This window comes from Pinus tabuliformis, chromosome 5_1 (genome assembly GCF_031772625.1).
Source record: "Pinus tabuliformis cultivar Carrire ecotype Pingquan chromosome 5_1, CPIR1, whole genome shotgun sequence".
Classification (NCBI taxonomy): domain Eukaryota; kingdom Viridiplantae; phylum Streptophyta; class Pinopsida; order Pinales; family Pinaceae; genus Pinus; species Pinus tabuliformis.
The window spans coordinates 59,638,215-59,644,618 of record NC_142305.1 but is presented as its reverse complement, the minus strand read 5'-3'; positions in this window follow the sequence as shown (position 1 = coordinate 59,644,618).

Genomic DNA, 6,404 nt, shown 5'->3' with positions numbered 1-6,404 from the left:
CCTTTCTTGGTCCATTTTCTTTTCCTCTGTGGTTGTTTTCTATATTCTTGTATTTTTTCTTTCTTGGCCTTCTTTTTAGCTTTTCTTCTTTTTACTATGGGGTCATCTATAGCAAGGCCATACTTGTTACAGATGGATTTGTTGTCTGGTAATCTTGACATCTTCTGCAGAGATTTATTAACTTTCATACTAGTGCATAAATTTACCAGAACTTTTGTTATGATGCTGTATATTTCTCCCCAAGTAAAAGATTCAAAAGGCAACTAAAAATCATATTGTTGTCTTAGATAATCTACAAATTTTGAAGGCAATGTTGCTAAGTAGATTTTCTTCCACAAGAGATTTTTGCTATCTTTAACCTCATATATTCTTTGAATCCAGTCTCTATGAAAATCTTCATAATGAGACATTTTATTACATTTAATATTCATGAGAATTATCTCATGCTTATTGGCAAGTTCAAGTTCTCCTCCACACCAATGTTCTAAAATCAATGAAGTTAGAGCCCCAATCATATTGCTTTGTGGAGCTCCATCAAAATTATGAATGATACCTCCCACTTCATCTTTCAAGATCTCATTTTCCATTTTTGCCACTATTGCTGGTGATGAATCTGTTTCCCACCATCTCAACAAAGTTCCAGTAAAGCACTGAACAATATATTTACAAGCTTCTATTTCATTTTTCCCCTTAGGCACATAAGCTTGTATTCTGTAAACATAAGATCTATCATTTGTTGAATCTGAGCAACACTCAGATTGTCAATATTCCATTCTCTGTGTGATTCAGGATGGATATTATTTGTTTCTAGAAGTTTCCCTTTCCCACTAAGATCAGGTGCTAGATACCTGGTATGTTGAATTTGGAGAGGCTCATAGATAGGGAACATATGTGGTTCTGAGCTTTCAAGTTGCTCTGCTTCTTTAAATAGTGAGGAGATAGTCATTGGCTCATATTTTTCTTCAGCCATTTCTTTAGGAAAGAGAGAAGGAAATCTATCAACAGGCTTAACAAGATGTTGAATATTTACAGATCTCTTGAATAGATAAGAATCGGTTTTTCTCTGGGAGCTATATGCATTTTATCAAATTTTCAGACAGTTCTTCAATAGATTCTCGAGTAGATTGTTTTCCCAGATCTACTTTTCTTTCAACATCTTCTATCCTTGTTAAGGATTCTTTAACAAAGCCTTTTAGTATAGTAGTGGAATAATTCACATCATTTAGAGCTTCATTAATATTATTTACATAGACTTGTATATTGTCAAAACCTTCTTTAACTTCAATAGACTTTGTACAAATCATTCCTAGCCCTTTAACTGTTGTATTTGTCCAGTTTACTTGTTCACTGGCTTTCTGTATTCTACCATCAATGCCAAGGGCACCATCATCCTTTAAGACCAAAGGAATGGCTTTAGCACTCTGGGCTTCTCCTAATACAATGCCTTTGTAAGGAGGGAAGGTGGTAGAAGTTTCAATTTTACTGCCATCTGTGGCAGTCCAAGAATGTTTTGCTGAGGATGATTCAACATCTGCCATTTGTACATCTATACTTTCTTGCTTCTTCTTCCATTCATAAAAAGACAACCAAATGTTATTCTTTTGCATGTATGCTTTCCATTCATGGGATAATCTGATTTTTTTTAGGTATGGAGTGCTAAGGTCAAAACTTTCAGCCTCAGGATGAGTGTATAAATCCCAATTAAGCATATTTTTCATCCATTGATGATCAATTGTATGCTTCTTACATCCTTCCATAACTGAAAAGAACTTGTGCATTTTTGGTTTTGAAGGCTTCTTACAATCAGAAGGCACAAAGTTGTTAAATCTGGATTGAGGGATTATTTCATCAAGTTGTTCCAGATACCCTAGACCATAGTGCGCATACCAGCAGGATGCATTTTGCTAAACATGTCTTTGAGACGGGGATCTTCATTTTCCAAATATGGAAGCTCATGAATCATTAATACATGATCAGTGTCATGAGGGAATGGTATTTCAGAACACTTAGGATTTGGACATGGAGTGACAGAGGTTGTAGGAGGAGATTGTCCTGTCCTTGGACGGTGGTTTTGATGTATGACAGAATCAGCAAGGCTACTAAGATTTATCTTTTTATTATAGCTTGGGCAAATGACTTATAGAGATGAAAAATTTGCAATCTAGGCATATTCAAATAGATCTATATGCCGGCAATTTACAGATGGTATAAAAGAATTGGCAGTATCTACTATTTGTGGATCAATATACAAAGACGATGACTTTCAAGCTAAGTTGATCCTTCTGCGATCTATTACATAGATCTTCTAGGAAAGGAAACTACAGCAGATGATGGTCCTTCGTGTATATCAACAAAAGTGATCTTTTGCATTTTTGGAAGTTTTGGGTTATCAACAACCCCATGTTCTAGGAAACTTAAGACTTCTCATTTAATAATCGGATGTTCTAACTTCTAATTTTGGGTATCTGTTAGAACAACCACACTGGATTTGGATTCTTTGTTGGGAGCATGGAGGACTGTAGGATAGAGGGTATTTGTATGTCTCAAATTGTTGATATTTGCAACAAGAAATGCTAAAAATAGCACTGTTATAAATAGCCGGGCTATAAATAGCAGTTCATCCATTTGAGATCTTAGCAACAATGGGTGAAAAGTTAAAGTGCTAAAAATAGCTTTTCTAAAAATGACATTTCGGGATCCCTTCTTATTTTAGTCAGTCCCTGGACTAAACATAGGAAGCAAAATTCGAATTTGATATCAACAGCAGTTTGAAAATTAATTAATTAATTCATCTTGAGTTAATTAGTTAAGCAAAATCAAACTTGAAGTCTATGTGAGGGCATGCAACAGTTTCTCCTTTGATTGAGGGATTTATCCATCAGTTAAAGAGATAAGAGTGAGTTGTAATTAGTTGGCTCAGTTAACTCAGTCAAATCCAGTTAGATTAATTTAACAATTTGTTAAATTAATGAGAGTTTAGTTAGGTAATGTTTGCACGCATGTAGCCACTGTCAATTCAGTCAGAGACCCAGTTGAGATCAGATGGAGGGACAGTGTACTATCAGTTGCTAGGATATTCCTTGGTGAATATTCCTTGCATGCAGAAAGAATATTATTCCTTGAGGATTGCATAGTTGGACCTGAGGTTACAGTGCGTGTGATGAGGCAAATTCACACATGTGATATCATTGGACCCCAATCAAAATTGCGCAAGGAAATAGGAGGCTTGGAGGGCCTGAGGAAGACATATACTGTGTCTATTGAATCTGTGAGTTGTATTGTTTGATTGCAGAGAGAGCAGGATAGCTTGAGAGCTGATTCTTTTTGTAAGTTGAACAAGATTTCCACTTGTATGATAATACAGAGTTGGGGTTTTAGACTGGTGTTTTCCCCAGTGATATATCTTCTATGTTATGGTTGATTACTTCTCATTCTCAATTATATCTGTTCATGCTTGATGTTTCTCATGTTCGATTAAGCTTCTGCTAAATTATTTGTAGAAGTAGATCAAGTGTTTTGCTTTAGTACATTGCATTACCAGGTGATCTACAGTGGGAATTTCTACATGGTATCAGAGCGAAGGTGATCAAGGAAGAAAAATATACAAGTAGGAGAAATACGAAGTTTGGTTTCTGAATATTGAATTGATTTCTTATCACATCTATTTCACCTATGGCATCTAGTGGTTTAAGACTCGAATATGCCCTTGATGGTAGATTGAATTATATAGCCTGGAAGGATCGCATGGAGGCAGTATTGGAAGATAATGGTCTCAAGGACTTCATTGATCAAGAAGTCCAAAAGCCGACTGATGCTACTCAACTGGCGGAATGGAAAAAGTGTGTGGCTAGAGCAAGGAGAATCCTCGTGGAGGGAGTTCGAGATCACATTGTCTCGAGCCTCCATGGGAAGGAGACTCTGTTTTTGATGTGGAAAACATTGAAAGATCTTTATCAGAATAGTAGCGATCAGAGGAAGCTGGCATTGAATGATAAACTTCGAAAGATCAAGTGCGAAAAGGGCGAAACAATCTCTACATTCTTGAACAAGCTCACCACCTACAGGGATGAGCTTGCAAGTGTAGGGGTCATGACAGCTGATGATGACATGGTGAGTCTAGCACTCCTCGATCTTTCTAAGAGTTGGCATAGCTACCAGGACTCGATTAATGGAAGAGAGAAACTACCAAATTGGGAACGACTTTGGTCATATCTGATGTAGGAGGAGATAAGGCTTAGCACCAGGGATGGATCTTCATCAAAACAAGATGATGAAGAAAATCTAGCTTTAGTGAGTAAAGCTAAGAAAGGGAAAGGGAAGGCGTCCCAATCCAAATCTTCTCATGGTGGGAAGAAGGTTGACAAGTCGAAGGTGCGATGCTTTCACTATCATGAAGTGGGCCATTATGTTATGAATTGTCCACAGAAAAAATCCAAGAAGGGTTCCTCAAAGGGATATGATGGTGATGCACTAGCTTCATAATTTGAGCTGGATTTCTTGCTTATCGCATGCATGGTTTCATCCATGGTGGGATGTGTTTAGTACCTGGATAGTGGAGCTTGTTTCCACATGTCAGGTGACAAGAATCTTTTCAATACATTGGAGGAGAAGGATCTCTAGATGTGGATCGAGATAGGCAATGATGGAAAGTATTGTGTCTCAGGTGAGGGTACAGTTGTGTTTCAGAGGGAGCATGGTGCTCCTCTCACCCTATCTGTTGTTAAGTATGTACCAGGTTTAAAAAAGAATCTTGTGTCTGTTGCTATGCTAGAAGATAAAGGCAATGATGTAGTCTTTAGTAAAGGAAAAGTGTTCCTGAGGCATATCGGCACCAGACAGACCAAGCGAATAGGGATTCGAGTAAAGAACCTCTACAAGCTAGAGGTAGATGATTGTGCTGCACTAAGTTCCAAAGCAGAGGTGGTGAAAAGCCAAGATGTTGGCGAGCCGTGGCATAGAAGACTGGGCCACTTGCATAACGGGGCCTTGAAGATCATGCAGCAAATTTCTACTAGCTTACCCAAGGAAAAACTGGAGCAAACAGATACATGCAAAGGATGCACCCTCGGTAAGTATGCGAAAGCTTCCTTTCAGGATCGGGATAGTAGAGATGGAGCAATCCTGGAGAAAGTTCACTCAGACGTATGTGGACCATTCTCTACAGCCTACACCACTAAGCAAAGGTAATATGTTATTTTTATTGATGATTTTTCTCGTAGATGTTGGATCTACTTTATGCAAAAGAAGGATCAGACCTTCTTGAGGTTTTGTGAGTTTAAAGCCTTGGCAGAGAAAGAATCAGGAAAGAAAGTAAAAGCCTTGTGTAGCGACAATGGTGGAGAGTATGTTTCCCAGTAGTTTAAAGACTTCTGTGCTACAGAAGGAATTAAACGGGAACTGACGACACCTCATAACCGACAACAGAATGGGGTGTCTGAAAGGAAGAACAGATCTATTGTGGGAGCAGTTCAAGCGATGTTGCATGACCAAAGCCTACCACTTCATCTATGCGGTGAGGCATGGAATACAGTAGTGTACCTTCAGAACAGAAGTCCTCATCGTATTTTGGGGATGAAGACACCTATGGAGGCTTTTTGGGGAAGCGACCAGATGTGAGTCACTTCTGCATCTTTGGATCACCAATTTTCTGTCATGTGACCAAAGATGCTCAGAAGAAGCTAGACCCAACAGTTGAGTTGGGGATACTTGTGGGGTACACAGATACACCCCACAATTATCGTGTGTTTCTGCCTACCAGTCAAAGGACCGTAGTGCACAGGGATCTGAAGTTCGACGAGCAGAGAGCCATGCGAGTGTCACTTGAGAGGGAGATCAAGTTGCATGGAGATTGTTATGCTCTTAACCTGCAAGACAATACCAGAATACAGAATATGAGAAGAAATATACCCAGAAAATAGAATAGTGGAAACAACAGCAAGTATTTTATTATTCAAAAAGCAATGTTCACTTGCCTCTTCGAGGGGGCAACCTCCAATAGAGCAGAGCTCAATTACAAAATAATTCACGATGCTCCTCGTAGGGAGTATCTATCCTTTATATATGACACATACATGTAATACCATGGAGCAATACCATGGTTCTTATTAATACCATCTATCTAATACTATGGCCCATTTGCAACTAACTGTGGTCCCATCATTAAATGCGGGTTAACCACTTACAATTATTAATATGGGCTTTATTGACTCTTTACTTAACTATAACTATGACTCGATCCTACTACATGAATAAGGGGGTTAGGGTGGGACCCTAACATGCCCTCCCCCTTAAGAATAGCCTTGTCCTCAAGGCTAAAGCTGCGGAAACGGTTGAAGAATAGTGGCTGGTTCCTAGGTTGCATCTTCCAGGTAGGTGTCTTTCCACTTGACAAGGACTTCCTTGAT